The sequence below is a fragment of the Podarcis vaucheri genome (assembly GCF_965113315.1).
Source record: "Podarcis vaucheri genome assembly, chromosome: W".
Classification (NCBI taxonomy): domain Eukaryota; kingdom Metazoa; phylum Chordata; class Lepidosauria; order Squamata; family Lacertidae; genus Podarcis; species Podarcis vaucheri.
This window is the reverse complement of record NC_138757.1, coordinates 6,311,576-6,328,804: the sequence shown is the minus strand read 5'-3', so window position 1 is coordinate 6,328,804 and position 17,229 is coordinate 6,311,576. Positions and strand designations below refer to the sequence as shown.

General features: G+C 46.9%; 1 pseudogene across 1 annotated transcript in view; it reads right to left on the bottom strand.

Moving 5' to 3' along the window:
- Positions 1-4,114: 4,114 nt before the first annotated feature.
- The window catches only part of LOC309523252 (H/ACA ribonucleoprotein complex subunit DKC1-like), a 36,628-nt pseudogene continuing 23,513 nt past the window's right edge, over positions 4,115-17,229 (bottom strand). Inside the window, exons 2-6 of the transcript XR_014224651.1 lie at positions 7,855-8,003; positions 6,834-6,954; positions 5,211-5,329; positions 4,562-4,668; positions 4,115-4,199 (exon numbers count right to left, since the gene is read on the bottom strand). The product of XR_014224651.1 is annotated as an H/ACA ribonucleoprotein complex subunit DKC1-like (transcript). The remainder of the gene's footprint in view (positions 4,200-4,561; positions 4,669-5,210; positions 5,330-6,833; positions 6,955-7,854; positions 8,004-17,229) is intronic.

Below are 17,229 nucleotides of genomic sequence, written 5' to 3'. Positions count from 1 at the left end.
CCCCACAAGTACGCAGAATTTTTGGAGGTTTTCTGCGAGAAGGAGGCAGACAAGCTACCCCCCCCACAGACCATATGACTGCAAGATTGACCTGCTGCCGGGGGCGGCGCTGCCCAAAGGGAAGCTGTATTCCATGTCTGAAGACGAACTGCAGGAACTCAAGGAGTTCATTGATCATAATTTGAAACGCGGTTTCATCCGAGAGTCCCAGGCAGCGGGGGGCAGTCCTGTATTCTTTGTGAAGAAGCGAGACACGCCCCAGAAAAGGCTCGTGGTGGACTACCGCATTTTGAACAGTGTCACCAAGCCGTCGGACTTCCCCATGCCCCGAATCGACGACCTCCTCGCGAAAGTACGCAAGGGCAGCGTGTTCACCAAGTTGGACCTGCGAGGGGCGTACAACCTGATTCGCATGCGGGAAGGAGATGAGTGGAAGACAGCCATGTTCACACCCCTGGGCACCTACGAATATAGAGTTATGCCTTTTGGATTGCAAAATGGCTCCCACGTTTTTCAAGCTTTCATGCATCACGTGTTGGCGGGGCTCCTCTACAAGACGTGCGTCTGTTTCTTGGATGACATCCTGATCTTTTCGGAATCGCAGCAGGAGCATGACAGACACGTCAGGGAAGTGCTGAGCAGGCTCCAGCAACATAGGCTTTACGCCAAGCTGGAGAAGTGCCAATTCGACGTGACGGAGGTGGATTTCCTGGGATACAGGTTGTCTGACAAGGGGCTCGCCATGGACAGCGCCAAGGTTCGAGCGGTGTTGGATTGGAAAAGCCCACGCAACCGGAAGGAGGTCCAACGATTTGTCGGCTTCGCGAACTTCTATCGCAAGTTCATCAAAGGCTTCGCTATGCAGACTGCAGCCATTACAGACACGCTCAGTTCCAAGAAAAAGAAGTTCATCTGGACAGCGCAGGCGGAGCAGTCCTTTCAGGCACTCAAGCGTCTTTTCGCCTCGGAGGAACAGCTGCTTCATGTCGATCCTAGCAGGCCGATGAGAGTTGAAACAGATGCCTCGGACAGGGCCGTCGGAGCAGTCCTGCTGCAGAAGGACCCGCAGGGGGTTTGGAGGCCCGGAGCGTTTTACTCCAGAAAGCTCAGCAAGTCCGAACAGAATTACACCATCTGGGACAGGGAGTTGCTGGCTATTCATGCAGCGTTCAAAGCATGGAGGCACTTCCTGATTGGAGCCAAGCACACGGTGCAGGTCTGCACGGACCACAAGAATCTGGAGCACTGGCGCACGGCACAGTTCCTGAACCAGAGGCAGATACGTTGGGCTGAGTTCTTTGCGAATTTTGACTTCCGAATAGAGTATGTCCCGGGGGACACCAACATCATGGCGGACGCGCTATCCCGTAAGCCACAGTATCTGGAGGACGCCACGCCAGCGGCCGCCATGCACATCTTCGCGCCAACAGTGTGGGCGTGCGCTGCGGCGACAGTGGACCTGGAGGCGGTGCGACAAGCGTTGCAGAATGACTCTTTCGCGCAAGCAAAGATGGCTGAGATGCGAAGGGGCACGGCAGCGACCAACGGGTTCCAGCTGAGAGATGGATTGCTCATCCGCAAAGGGGCCATCTACGTGCCGGGAGACGAACTTCGCGCCAAGGTACTGCATCAGCTGCACGACGCGCCCACTGCCGGGCACTTTGGCAAGGAGAAGACGGTGGAATTAGTCGCCAGGGATTTCTGGTGGCCCGGAATGAGAGGGGAGGTCGCGGACTACGTGGCGAGGTGCGACACCTGCCAGAGGGCCAAACCAGTGCACAGACCGCCGGCCGGACTGTTGGAACCGCTGCAAACTCCGGTCGAGCCATGGGAGAGAGTCGCCCTGGACTTCGTCACGGATCTGCCCAGCTCGAGGGGCAAGACGGCCGTGCTGGTGGTGGTGGACTTGTTCTCCAAGATGGCGCATTTCATCCCGTGTGCGAAGGTGGCCACGGCGGAACAAACCGCCAAACTGTTCATAGACCACGTGTTCAAGGTTCACGGTCTGCCACGGTCTATTCTGTCCGACCGCGGGCGGCAGTTCATCTCGAACTTCTGGCAGAAGCTGATGGGCTTCCTAAACGTCAAGATCAACCTGGCGTCGGCGAGACACCCGCAGACCAACGGGCAAGCGGAGCGGGTCAATGCCATCATGCAGCAGTACCTGAGATGCTATGCGAATCAACAGCCTGCGACGTGGGTGGATTACCTGCCGCTCGCCGAGTTCGCCTACAACAACACGAAGCACGTGTCCACGGGGGTCACGCCGTTCTTCGCCAACAACGGGAGGCACCCCAGAACCTTCCCGGGACTGGAAAGACTGGTGGAGGGGGAGCCGCAGACAGCAGATGCGTTCGCGTCGGAGTTGCAAGAGGTTCACGATCAGCTGCGGCGGCACCTGGAGCTGGCCAAACACGCATACAAGGTGCAGGCAGACAAACACAGAAGGGTTGGCGAAGAGATCCAGGTGGGAGACTGGGTCTGGTTAGCAGCCCACGCAGTGCCGGCCAGGTCGTTGGCCAAGAAGAAACTAGGGCATAAGCAACTGGGGCCCTACCAAGTCGAAGAGCAGGTCAACCCGGTGGCTTTCAGGCTGGCGCTTCCGGAGGGTTCCAGAATGCATCCGGTGTTCCACAGATCGGTGCTCACTCCCTACAAGGCACCGCACAGGTTTCAGGAACCCGGCACGGCGCCGAGTCCGCTCCGAGAGGGAACCAGGCAACGGGGAGTGGCACAGGAGGTGCGCCTCAACGAAGTCACGGAGATTTTGGACTCCAGATGGGGGGAAGAGGGGGTAGAATACCTTCTCGCTAAGGAGGGCACCCCGGCCAATGCCAACAGCTGGGTGCCGGGCTACGCTCTAGATGAACCTCTGCTCAAGGAAGAGTTTCATGCCCTCTTTCCCCATAGTCCAATGCCGGCGGACTTTTTCGACGACTGGCTTTTCACGCCCACGCTTTCAGCCAGCACGTTCCGGGGGTTCGACTCGGATGAGGAACCGACACGAGACGCCCGTTCCCCGGAGGGGTCACCCTCGGGATCTGCCTCAGAACCCTCGTATTGGTGGGATGATCGACCAGAGGAGCAGTGGCGCAGGAAGTGGCTGGAGGGTCCAGGACGAGCTACGCCTACAGAAGGAAGCGAGGGAGAGACCGACATGGACTTTTTCGGGGACAACCAGGGTCTCGAGCACGGCGGCACGGAGATGGAAGCAGAGGTGACCGTCGTTGACGAGAGCAGGGAGGAAGAACCGGGAGTCTGCGGATGGAGGCCGGCCACGGGAAGCGAACTGTACCCGACATTCGTCCCTTTGACACTGCAGCACCCAGTTCCCGCACCGGAGGGAGGGGAGGGGGGAAGGGGGGGCTTTGAGGGGGGATGGATGTCAGGGGTTCAGGAGCAGAGGCGAGGGCAAGGGAGGAAACAGAGAGCGAGGGGGAGGAGGCAGAAGAAAGGATGAGTGACGACGACGACCCGAGATCTCCGAGTCTGTCCAGTGAATCAGAAGATTCACAAAGAGGAGCACCAGTGGCAAGGGCAAGGGGGGAGACTAGGGGGACACCCCAGGAAGAAAGAGCCAGAGGGGACTCAGAGGGGAGCAGTTGGAGATCGGGACCTACGTCACCGCCAGATAGTAGGGAAGAGGAAGAGCGCCTGGTAACTAGCGCTGGCAGCTCACAACAGGAGGGAGGGCACGAGTCAGGAGTGGCCACACCTTCATCGGGGAGCGAAGTGACGGTTAGACGGAAAGTGGAAGGTTGGGCGCGCGCGCCAAGTTCAAATGCACAGGAAGGTGGCGCAGTAGGCAGCCCGGAAAGAGAGCCAGGTCCTAAAGCCCGGCGCAAGGAGACAGGGGAGTCAGGGGGGTCAGCGTCAGAAGAATCCCGGAAGGGAGAGACCCAGGGGGGCAGAGGGACCCAGAGGAGAACTGTCAGGCGGAAAAGGTGGAGCAGGGCTAGGATATTAAGTTGGTGCGCAAGGGGCGGAGACTCAGAAGGAGCTTCGCCGACCTAAGCATAAGGCGTAGGGTTGCACGCAGCAGCTCAAGAATGGAGACTGTAACTCAATAAAGACTTTTAATCAACAACCGCTGGCTAGCGTGATCCTCTGTGAGCTAGGATCTGGAAGTAACCCTGACAGGTGGTCTTTCTGGCTCCACTTGGGCGACTTCCTCTTTTACCTTTTCCTTTCCAGCAACACTGGGAGGAAAACAGGAGCTTGGTTTCCATCTTTGAGCCACCTGGTGCATTATGTACAATTCTACCCTGTTCTGCCTAACTTTTTATACTGGAATTGGAACACTGGTGTTGGTGATGTTCGGAAAGCTGGTAAACACACCCAAAATACATGGGCGGCAAGCTTCAGTTTTCCTTATTTCATTTAGCAGTCTGACTCCCTCTAGAGCCATAGAAAGGAGGCTAGAAAGGGATAACTGACTGCTTCCCCTGCCCCAAGGAAACAGCAACCCCTGCTCTGCCTTTTCTTGCACAATGCACTTTGTACACCCCAAACCAGCCCACCTACCCCCCCCCTTTAAGGCAATGGGAGCTGCAAACATTACCTATTATAATCCACATAATCCATCTTCCAGGCCTGGGGAGTTTTCTCATTGGGCTTGCTGTGTGCATCCAACAGGCCTTGCTTGATCATCATCTTCTTATGAGAAGCCTATTGGGAAATAAGCAGAGGAGACACCTGCCACAAGGCAAGGGCACGTGCTTTCTTATTGCTGCCATTTCCATAACCCTCAAGGTCCACAAGCAGCAATAAAACAAATCTCTCTTTGTTCTTATGCAACTTGAGAACTCAACACCCCTTATGTCCAGCCCCTAACAGAGCCATCAGTCTTGGGTGATAGATCTGGGTCATCTTTGCACAGAGTGCTCTTGAAGTCTACTTTAACATCATTTAGCTCAGCAACAGCAAAAGCAACCATTTCAAGTGACCAGAGATTCTACCCGTTTCTGTGGTAGCAAGGTGCGGCCAAGATCTTTGAAAGTGCAGCCAGGCATGTACAATTTGATACAACAATGAACAGCAAGCATAAGGTACAAAGCTGAGGCACCAAGCGAACTGTTCAAACATACGCCCCGTGGGATGATGCACCCAGTTCCCTGAAAATTCTGTTGCTCCAGGAGCAAGTATCAAGCCGCTCTTCTGAATCTGCTCCCCTGTACAGCCAAATGGCGCAATGCCATCTCGATACTCACTTTTGGGCCAAGTCCCCACTTGCGAGGGTACGTGTCTCTTTCCATGGTCACACACTTGATTTTTGCCACAACTCCATAGTCACAAGTAGAGATCACTGCAATTGTCATCAAGGCAATGGCTGCAGGAAGAAGAGTACAGGTTGAGCACCCTAAGGACTGACACAGTACAGGACCTGACATTGCCCAACACATGCTCTTTCTGTAACCCACAGAGTAAGACTTACAACAACATCCTCCATAGCACCCCTATTTACTACTTAAGGAGGTTCTCCCTCTAGAAAGCAGAATGTACGTTTTTGGTGTGAGAAACACATGCACATGAAGCATGTAAGCAGGACACAGGTTAACACCCACCCACAAGGGTATTTTAATGCTATTTCCCCACATTCTTGCACTCAGGTTTTTTTCCGTTTGGAAAACGCACACCAGAGCAATATGTGATCAGACAGTTTCATTCTTCCTGGTTGAGTCAGAGCCCCATAAAGCTCTCTGACCCTGCTTGTTCCACCCAGGCCCTGCTAGCAGCCAGCCATGCATCCCCATGCCCCTCCCCCCCAGTAGAACACTGGAAGGCTGAAAGGTGCCTGGAGGCCATTCAACACCAAGACCCAAGAACAGGAATCAGGATGTGGCAGGAAGGGCAAAGCAGCAACACTTCATCATCACTTCACATGTGGCCCTGAGTAAGTGCAGGCAGGTGGAGAAGTTGAAGAAAGCTGTTTAAAAGGTAAGGCAATTTGCAAGATTACTATGTAGTTCCAAACACACTTTCGGAGTAAGCAGAAAAGATGGGCCTCATTTCTCAGTGGCAGAGAGCTAAGCTGCATAGTTGTTCCCACTGTTTCACATTCTCACTCACCAAGACACTTTGCTTTTGCCCAGCCCAAGGCAGGCGTCCATAATCTGAGGTCACACTTGCAGGACCATTTTTCAAAGCTAGAGTGTGGAGTTGAACGCGCATCTTCTCTCCAACAAAATATGTGATGCTGCCCATTCCGTTTTTATTTCATTTCATGAGCACTTTCCTACTGAAAGTACCGAACCCAAAGCAGTGCATAATAGGAGACGTATTATTAGGTCGAAAAAAGTACAGTAAGAAAACTATGTTTTGATTTGCAACTAGGTGGCACTATAGTCCCATTTCAAATAGGCAAATCATCACTGCCACCCATTCCAGTACTGGAAGAAGGAAACTGCATGCACTCCACAATGAAGTGTTGATTCATAATCACCCGCCAATGGAGCCTGATAAAAGGGCAGCAGCGCTGGGGAGAGAAACCTCTGCTGGATATGCTGGAATCTTGTGTTGCTAGCTGGAACAAACATTACTAGGCTAGGCAGCCAAGGTCTGAGCTCAGAATGATGCCTCCTCCTGCAACCCACTTCCTTTATACAAAGTGCAAAACATGTAATCAGGAGTGCCATTTTGGCCCCAAAATCGTGGATGCCCAGGGACCATGGGTGCCATGCAGCATGCATGGCCCTGGCACGGAAATTTGTGGGTGTCCAGCCCTTCATGGGGAATTCTGTAGGTGTTCGGGCACCCAGGGAGCCGGCACCTATGTTTGCAATAACTCAATTATAACAACCTAAGACGGCAAGTGCCAAGCTGCCAGTTCTCACCTGTGCAGATGGCCTCTCCTTTTGTGGTGATAACAACTATTTCCCGATTGAATTCGATGCCATCTTCATACCGCAGCAGGCCAGGAAGCATGATCTTTGCACCATAGCAAATGGCGTTCACCTGAGCAGAAAATAAAAATGATCTTGCTTCTACCAACAGCTATCACTGTAAAATTCTGTTTTTCACTGTTTTCAATCCATGTACTCCTAAGTCTTTGGAGTTACACCCACAAAAATTATACCTCCTCACCAAGAGGCTGTCAGTATATGGAAACATCACCGCTGCAGAAAGCCAGTTTGTTGACATCACATAATGCGCCTATCTGCGGGAAAGAAGAATTTCCCAGGACGTTCACAGGCTGGATAAGTCTCTGTGAAGAGTGTAATCTGAAACCTTCCATTTGCGCATGTTCAGGAAGTTTGTCAGACATGCTGGAAGAACTGAACTGAAAGGACGTGTTTTTCTCTAGTGCTGTAATGTCAGAAATAAACATCATGTAAATAGATTTCTGACTTATTTTCTTTCCCCTGCGGAAGCATTTTACCCACTCTTGGGAAAATGTCACCTATCAAAATCTCCCTGGTCTGTCTGGATATCAGCCAGAGGAGGTTACCAGTAAGCAAGCTCCGAGGACAGTGAGAGGGGCCAGCCTCTATGGAGGGGGCTTGCAAACCAACAGAGGCTTGCATGGTATGGTGGTAAATAAAGCTCCATACTGGACAGCATCCTGCACCGTCAATACTGTAACCACCAACAGTGGCATTCACTCCCTTAAGGTACCTGCCCTCACCCCTCCCACCTTTAAACAGCCCCGGAAGCAGAAATTAGAACTAAAGCAGTCAGGCTGCATCGTTTTCTGAAGATTCTTAAATAAAAATACTTCTGCAGACATCATCTTAGAAGGCAACAATGTAAGAAAACAAGGAATGCCTCTTCTAAGAAACAGTTTGACAAAAAAGTGACGTTGTTAAGCAGTAGTGATGGACTGTGGTGCCTTGGCTATAAGTCCCGGGAACTCACCGTGCTGTCCTTCATAACCAGTCGCTTATGGGATGTCAGCAGCTTCTCCGGGGGGGGGGGGAGATCACCCTCCTGAGGTATGTCTCGTCCTTGTTGTTGTCATATTGCCATTGGGCATCCAACACATCATGCATAGTCACCATGTGGTCCTAGAAGCAGAAACCACCCCAATATATTATATAACTGGGAATATGGAAAGCAGCCTGACACAAAAGCCAGGGTGTTCTTTTAACCATCCATCTTAACTACTGCTACTCTGACGGGCAGCAACTCTTAGTCTCTTAGTTTCCATCACTGCAGTCTGATCCTGCAATGGCTGCAGATGCCAAGCATTTGATCTAGAACCGTCTACATCCAAAGCCATGCACTGCATCACTGAGCCATAGCCCCTCCCAGCCTGCAGGCCACTGCCCAGGGCAAAAGGGCTGGGAGAAAAGAAGATAGTCCCATGGACAAGCTTCACGTCCTGAACACACTGGGAATTGGGGTACACACACAAAGGCAAGTGTTATCACGGACAAAAACAAAAGTGAATAGTGAAGAGCCACAAGGTAAAGCAACCCCCTCATCTTGGCACTCTTCGTATGTTTTTGGCTACAATTCTCACCAGCCCCAGCCAATAAGGAATGGTCAGGGATGATGAGAGCTGCAGTCTAATATATGCATCGAAGACACCAGATTGGGAAAGACAGCATTAATGCCTCTCCTTTGCAATTCCATACAGCTATTTAAGTTTGACCATTCATAAATTCTACAGCATTCTCTTCACATATCCTAAAGCTTTTTCCCCATGTGGAAGATGTCACCAGCAACGCTAACCCGCTCTGCAGAACTTTGCAGAAATCACATGCAGGGAAAGTTTGGGACTACTGAGCAGTTGTTTGTTCCCCACTCTAGAGAACTGCAGCGAGCAGCACTACACAAGAGGACTGAATATGAATTTCTGCAGAGCTGACATGGGCGTAGCAAACATCAAGTTATCAAAGTTCCAGAAACACACTGTCAGGGAACTGCCATCAGCTCAGAGGCGAGAGGTGGCAGGGCAGCTGGGTTACAGGGAGCCTCCCAAGATCGTGAGAAGCAGCACTTCCTCAGCGGAGGAGGGAAGCCCCGCCTCTAGTGGGGAAGGTATGCAGGGCTCGAAGGATGCAAGAGAGAGCCAAGACACCATGCATGAGCAAAGTGGGGGGAGGCAGCCCCCCTTTAGCCACGCCCTCTCTGTGCAGTAGTTTTATGCGCAGAGAGGGGAGGCGTCAGATGGGGGTCAAGAGACTACTCTGCTGGGGAAAGTTTAAGGACCGCCCACTCTCAGATTCTGCTAGTGACTGAGCAAGACATGGAATTGAGACGTTCTGCACTGTAAATGTTTTTGAACCAATAATAAAGCCTTTGTAAAGACCAGTGGGGATCTGGCCTGTTCGCTCTTGAGCAACCACGCCGGTAGGCATAACAGCAATCTGAGAGTCCCTGATGTTGCTCGAGGGTAGCTGCATGAAGGCAGCACAATGAGCAAGACCAGAGCAGCCAACGGTAATGAGAGCCTTAATGGAGAGGAACCGTCACCTGGGGGCGCACGTGGCGACACTGTCAGCTCGGTTGGAGAAGAGGCGAGCACAGGACGGTCAGGTCAGAGCCACCCCAATTGGGAGAAAGGTCCCAGGGCTAGTGAATAAGTTTGGAGGAAAGTCCCAGGACTACAATGCATTTAGAACAGAGATACAATATGCGTTGGAATTGCAAGAAGGGGAGTTTACTTGCAACCGGGAAAAAGTTGCTTTCATAATTGGACACCTTGTTTTGTTTTGTTTTAAAGCTATTTATTGAAAGTTTTTAAAATATAGCAAAAAATGAAAAATAAACATACAAAATAACATACAAAATAAAAAACAATTAAAAACACACATTAATTTTCAATAACATAACTTCCATACACTTATTTCCTCAGACCTCCTCACACCTCCCCTCCCTGTATTCCAATTCAATTTGTTAGTTCAGCAAATCCTTACCATTAAACTTTTACCCATTTGTGAATTTTTTTTTCATGTCTCCTAAAGCATTACAGCTGGAAACCACTTAGTTTCTATCCAACATCCTTCTAACATTCACTAATTTTACAATATTTCTTTAAATAGTCTTTAAAAGTCTTCTTTCACCGACTCTTCTCCCTGGTCTCGGATTCTGCCAGTCATTTCAGCCAATTCCATGTAGTCGATCACCTTCATCTGCCATTCTTCCAGAGTGGGTAGATCTTGTGTCTTCCAATACTTAGCGATGAGTATTCTTGCTGCTGTAGTAGCATACATAAAGAAAGTTCTGTCCCTCTTTGGCACCAATTGGTCGACAATGCCCAGGAGAAAGGCCTCTGGTTTCTTCAGGAAGGTATACTTAAATACCCTTTTCAGTTCGTTATATATCATTTCCCAGAAAGCCTTAATCTTTGGGCATGTCCACCAAAGGTGAAAGAATGTACCTTCAATTTCTTTACATTTCCGACATTTATTATCGGGCAAATGATAGATTTTTGCAAGCTTGACTGGGGTTATGTACCACCTGTATATCATTTTCATAATATTCTCTTAGGGCATTACATGCCGTAAACTTCATACCTGTGGTCCATAACTGTTCCCAGTCACAGATAGGTAGCCGTGTTGGTCTGCCATAGTCAAAATAAAAAAAAAAAATCCTTCCAGTAGCACCTTAAAGACCAACTAAGTTAGTTCTTGGTATGAGCTTTCGTGTGCATGCACACTTCTTCAGATACACTGAAACAGAAGTTGCCAGATCCTTCTATATAGTGAGAAGGTGGGGAGGGGTATTACTCAGAAGGGTGGTGGGAATGGGAGATTGGCAGATAGCTGAGATGAGCCTGTTGACGACTCTTAACGACTGCAATAGGTCTTACAGGAAAAGGCAAGGGGTGAGAAGGTGAAAAATGGCTTAGTCATGTATAATGAGATAAGAATCCAATGTCTCTGTTCAGACCAGGTCTCTCCATGGTTTTAAGTTTGGTAATGAGTTGCAATTCAGCAGCTTCTCTTTCCAGTCTATTTCTGAAATTCCTTTGTAGTAAAACAGCTACTTTGAGATCTTGTATAGAATGTCCTGGGAGATTAAAGTGTTCTCCTACTGGTTTCTCTGTTTTGTGATTCTTGATGTCAGATTTATGTCCATTTATTCTTTGGCGTAAGGTTTGGCCTGTTTGTCCAATATAGAGAGCTGAAGGGCACTGTTGGCATTTGATGGCATACACAATGTTAGACAATGAGCAATTAAATAGTCCCGAACTGTGGAGAAATCCCTGGAGTTAAATACTCAGCTGTACAGCTAAATCACTGACTTTGGTAGGAAGTTCCCTTCTTCTCTCCTGTATTATTTATATTATTTAGCTCATATCTACTGTGGCTATGGGCAAGAGGAAACGCCTCAGAGAAGCAGAGGAATTACTGCTTCTCCCTAGCCCCAAGCTACAAGCTAAGGAAAGAAGAGACCAGTCAAATCCTCAAGCAGCAGTTACTACACACAATAGATTTCTTCCACTAAGTGATTTGGATGTAGCTAATAACATTCCCAAGTCCCAAAATACCATCTTACACACTTGTAATCTAATGAGCACTCCCATCAAGGGTGGGTCCGACGTGGATGGAAAAAAGATCCAGGATAAAGAGAACCAGCTGGGAAATGAGTCCTCCCATTTACAACTAGTCATTAGGACACTGGACTGTATATTTAAAAAGATAGACTTTCTGACGTGCTCAATTTCCAAGCTAACTGAAAAAGTGATGGATATAGGATGCCAAAATTGCCCTCAAAATTAACTACCAGAGGGGACCTCCAGGGATAGCCCCACCAAAATCTGGGGCAAAGGGGATGAGAAAATACAAACTAAACAATCTCATGTGTAAGCAAAATCTAACACTGCAACCAAAGAAGGTGTGCCTAACGATAAGGTCAGAGATATGGGACTGGTCAAGCTTAGAAGGAGCTAAAATTGCCCTAAGTAAAATCCTGAGAATAAGCATAGTTCATATCGATCTTCATGCTTTACTTCCGCTAACTCAATCAAATGGCCCTTACAAAGTTATTTTAGCCTTCCATTCGCTGAGATTACCCTTATTAATAATAAGACAAAAATGGAAATTCATAAAAACAAAAATCTTACCCACAAGGGTTTTTGCGGACAGCATAGTAAAACCACTACTTGTGGAAAAAGAAAAAGAGATATTAGATTCAGAAATAAGCTCTATAAAATCGCCAGACAAAGAGATGTTGCTTTCCCCACAGAGAACGGAGGAGATCGCCTGCAGTCCACAACCAGGAACAAATTTGGGTAGTTCCAGAATATCCAGTGATGAAAGCGCCCTTATGAATTCATTTGACGAATTACAATCACAAGAAAAAGAAAAAAATAATAAATAAATTAGACAAATTAAGAGAGAAGATGTTTCAGGCCAAAAGTAAAATAGGAAACAAAGAAATTCAAACAAACAGGGCCATTGAAGGCTCAGTGGACCTTCTCAAATTTAGCCCACAGCCCCAAAATAGGTCTATAAAATCCAAGGCAACGATACAGACAATCGCCCCGCCACCCTCATTAGTTAATTTGGAACCAGCTCATCCTGCACCAACCGGAATGGATATATCTATTAAAGAACAGCAAAATGTAAACAAAATTTCGACACATTCCTCAATGCCTGACCTGGAGTCATCATTATCGGACGGAGAATCCCTAGCTGATGATTTAGAAGTTCAATCTGTTATTGATGCGGACTGGACAGAAGATCCCTTGGGCCATATAAATAAGATGATACACCCACGGAAGGAAAATCTAATAATAACTAAAACTTGTACCGACCTAATCTCTGTTCCCTTAGGTGATAAGCTCTCTGATAAAACAAGGGATTTCAGAGAGGAGACCAGACCAAACCAGGACACTACCCCTATAGGATCGGGCGAGCAGAGCATAATTATAAACAGCTCAAGAGGCACACCTGCGTCAAAAGGAGAGAAGTCATCTACTAATAGTCAAAGGAAAATTACTGACTTCTTTAAATCTGACATCCCAAGATCAGCGTTCCTCCCTTCTCCATTGTGACTACCCAAACCCCAGTCAAATCTCTCCCCCCCCCCCCCGTTCTCCTTTTTAAGCTGGAACATAGCAGGTTGGGAGGGGGGAAAATCCGACCCGGACTTTGTAAAACTAATAAACTTACACCAAGTAATTCTTTTACAAGAAACATGGGAAGAGGGGAGAGTAGATATTAATGGTTTTGATGTTACATCATTACCGGCATGCCCGTCTACTAAAGGAGGCCGGCCTAGTGGAGGATTAGTTATAGCAATTTCCTTGAAAATACAGGCAAAACTCACGCTTGTAAATGCATCCACCTTTGCAATTACAGCCCTGATTACGGGGAAAATTTTTGAACTTGTTATAACAAATGTCTATCTTCCTCCTGAAGGCAACACTGCAGACTTATACAATAAATGGGGAATTTTGGAGGAACATCTTACTCTTTGTCTCTCCAAATACCCCAATATACCCAATGTTATAGCAGGGGACTTCAATGCTCGCATTGCAACAAACTAGGAGTCTTTAATCAAAGCCAAATGGTGGATAACCCCAGAATTCATTAATGACCTCACCCTCCATACTCAAAGACTTTCCAAAGACAAAAGGGTAAATGAAGCAGGAACCCTTCTTTACCAATTGGTACTACGTCTAAACTTAGTGATTCTAAACGGGAACTGCCCGCCAGACGTACCGGGCGATTTTACACACATAAGCCCCTCTGCAAACAGTGTCCTGGATTATATGTTAGTATCTCATGACATATTCCCCAAATTTTCCCATTTCAAAGTTGAAAATATTCAACTGAGCGACCACTTACCGTTGGTCGCCACAATGACTATAGACTGGACCCCAGATGGAGACAGGCACCCAACACATCTGATTACGAACTCAGTATTGCAAATCAAAAGTGTTAAATGGTCCGAATTACAGGCCCAAAAATACTCAGCATATTTCCAACGAGAGCTAAAACAAGCATATTCAGGCTTAATCGAGGACTATTACGATTATGACCAAACTCTAAAACTATTCTCGAATCTGTCAGAAGATCTAATGTCCTTTTTCTCTGTTCCGACGCATAAAATAAATTGAACACAAAGGAAGATAGGTGCATTGTGGTTCAATAGTGCTTGTAAACAGGCTTGACAACTTCTTGGTAACATCTACAAAGAGTATAACGCCTCCGGGGCAACGGTCCTGCCAAAGGAATATTTCCTAGCAAAATCGGCCTACAAGCAAATTCAAAAGGGAGCTAGACAGGAATGGCAAGTGAATCAATGGCGGGCAATCATAGAAGCCTCATCATTACGGAACTCTAGACAATTTTGGCTCCTGGTAAATAAAAGAACTAAAAGATACCCTTTAACTATTATCCCTGCCCTGGTTTGGGAATCTTACTTAAAAAATTATTTTGCCACAACTGACTGTATTGCTAACACAAGAGATGAATTTCAAGAACAGCTTCCCCTCTGGCCCCCCACCGATCCGGAGGACATCCATGATTTGATTGTTAAACTCAAAACAGGGAAAGCACCTGGGCCAGACTTGATCCCGGCAGAAGCTATAAAATACCATGCGGACTGGTGGGCTAAAGTCCTGGCGACCATTTACGATGCCGTTAACAACTCTGGAATGATCCCGGAAGTATGGAAGGACGCTATTATCGTTCCAATCCACAAAAAGGGCTCACCAGACGACCCGGGAAATTATAGAAATATCAGTCTGCTCTCAATAGTGGGGAAACTGTATGCCCGCTTCCTGTTGAACAGACTTATCCAATGGGCCGAAGAGAAAAAATTAATTGGGCCTGAACAAGCTGGATTTCGCCCAAAACAGTCAACAATTAATCATATTCTAATTTTACAGCATCTTGCCTGGAAATATTCCACCCCAAAGGGTGGCCAACTCTGTGTGGCATTCATTGACCTAAAGGCAGCATTCGATAGTATCCCCAGGAGCATCCTCTGGAAAAAACTCACCCGCTGGGGTATCGACAGAAGGCTTCTCTGGCTAATAATCAAACTCCATGAGAACTCAGTGGCCAGAGTGAGACTCACCCCGGAGGGCGATCTCACCAATTCAATGTCCATTAACAGAGGTGTCCGACAGGGTTGTATATTGGCTCCATTCCTGTTCAATTTGTTCATAAGCGACATGAGGACTCCCCTAATAGAGGCTCAAGAAAGGATTCATGCACCCCGCCTAGCACTTTATTGTTGCCCTTTGTTACTATATGCGGATGACGCAGTCATCCTTTCCTTTTCGAGAGTAGGTCCCAGGAGGGCCCTAAAATTTTTTGGATCAAAAGACATTCGAATCTGAAGACAAATGTGGCAAACTTCTGGCCTGGCAAATGAAGAAAAGACAGAAACTAAATACGGTTACAAGCCTAGAAGTTGATGGAAAGAATATATAAACCCAATGAGATCAGGAATTGCTTTTTGAGTTATTTTAAAAAAACTATATTCACAAGGCCCGCAGAAGGAAGAAGATATAGATGAGTTTCTCAAGCAATATGGATTACAAAAAATCTCCTATCAAAGTAAAGTGGATCTAAACCAGAAAATAACAGAACAAGAGATAGAGGGTGCCATCCAAAATATGCAACTGGGCAAATCTCCAGGACCAGATGGGCTGACTTCCAGATATTACAAAGCTTTGAAGGAGTGGTTAGTGCAACCGTTAAAGGAAGTCTGCAATGAGATTTTGGAGGGGAAAAGGGCACCAGAATCGTGGAAAGAAGCGTACATTACACTCATACCAAAGACAGAGACTGAAAAGACTCAACTTAAGAACTACCGCCCCATATCATTACTTAATGTGGATTACAAAATTTTTGCAGACATTTTGGCAAAAAGATTGAAAAGAGTGCTGATGGAAGAGATTCATATGGACCAAGCAGGCTTTCTCCCAAAAAGACATTTGTCAGACAATGTGAGGAATGTAATAGACATTTTGGAACTACTAGAGGTGAATATAAACACTAAAGCAGTTTTGATATTTGTGGATGCAGAGAAAGCCTTTGACAATATTTCTTGGAGCTTTATGAAAAAGAATCTTCATGGGATGGGGGTAGGCCAAGGTTTTGAGAATGGTATGGGTGCAATATACTCAGAACAAAAAGCAAAGTTGATTGTAAATAATGTGATAACGGAAGAATTTAAAATAGAAAAAGGGACACGACAGGGGTGCCCAATCACCCCATTACTTTTTATATCTGTCTTGGAGGTGTTGCTAAATATGATTAGAGCTGACCAGCTGGTTAAAGGGGTACAGGTCGGAGCTAAACAGCACAAACTGAGGGCCTTTGCAGATGATTTGGTACTTACGTTACAAGAGCCAGACACTAGTATGAAAAGGGTTTTAGAATTAATTCAAGAATTTGGTCAAGTTGCTGGATTTAAATTGAATAAACAAAAGATAAGGTTTTGGGGAAAAAAATATCAGTCATGGAAAGGGAGAAGTTCCAGAATGAAACAGGCTTGACGGTGGTCAAGAAGGTGAAATATTTAGGGGTTCATATGACATCTAAGAATTTGAATTTATTTAAAGACAATTATGAGAAATGTTGGTCAGAAGTTAAAAAAGATCTGGAAATATGGTCAAATTTGAAGCTTTCAATGTTGGGCCGAATTGCAGCTATAAAGATGAATGTATTGCCTAGAATGTTATTTTTATTTCAAACATTGCAAATTCTTGACAAGATGGACTGTTTCAAGAGGTGGCAGAAGGATATTTCGAAATTTGTCTGGCAGGGCAAAAAGCCCAGAATAAAGCCCAGATATTAACGGATGCAAAGGAAAGAGGGGGATTTGCCCTGCCGGACTTAAAATTTTACTATGAATCAGCAGCGTTCTGCTGGATGAAAGAGTGGATGCTCCTCGAGAATACAGATATCTTGGATTTAGAAGGTTTTAACAATGCATTTGGATGGCATGCATATTTATGGTATGATAAAGTTAAGGTGCATAAGGCCTTTAAAAATCACATTGTCAGAAAAGCACTTTACAATGTTTGGACTAGATATAAAGATTTGTTAGAAAACAAAACTCCTAGATGGTTGTCACCCTTGGAGGCTAAAGCGGTGAAAAAACTCAATATGGAGGCCAAGTGGCCAAAGTATTGGGAAATTTTGGAACAAGAAGGTGATAAATTGAAATTAAAGAGCCATGAGAAATTGAAAACGAAAGTACGAGATTGGCTCCATTATTTCCAAATAATGGAGGTTTACAAACAAGACAGGAAAATTGGCTTCCAGGTGGAGAAATCAAAATTAGAAACAGAACTATTAGAACCCAATGTTAAGA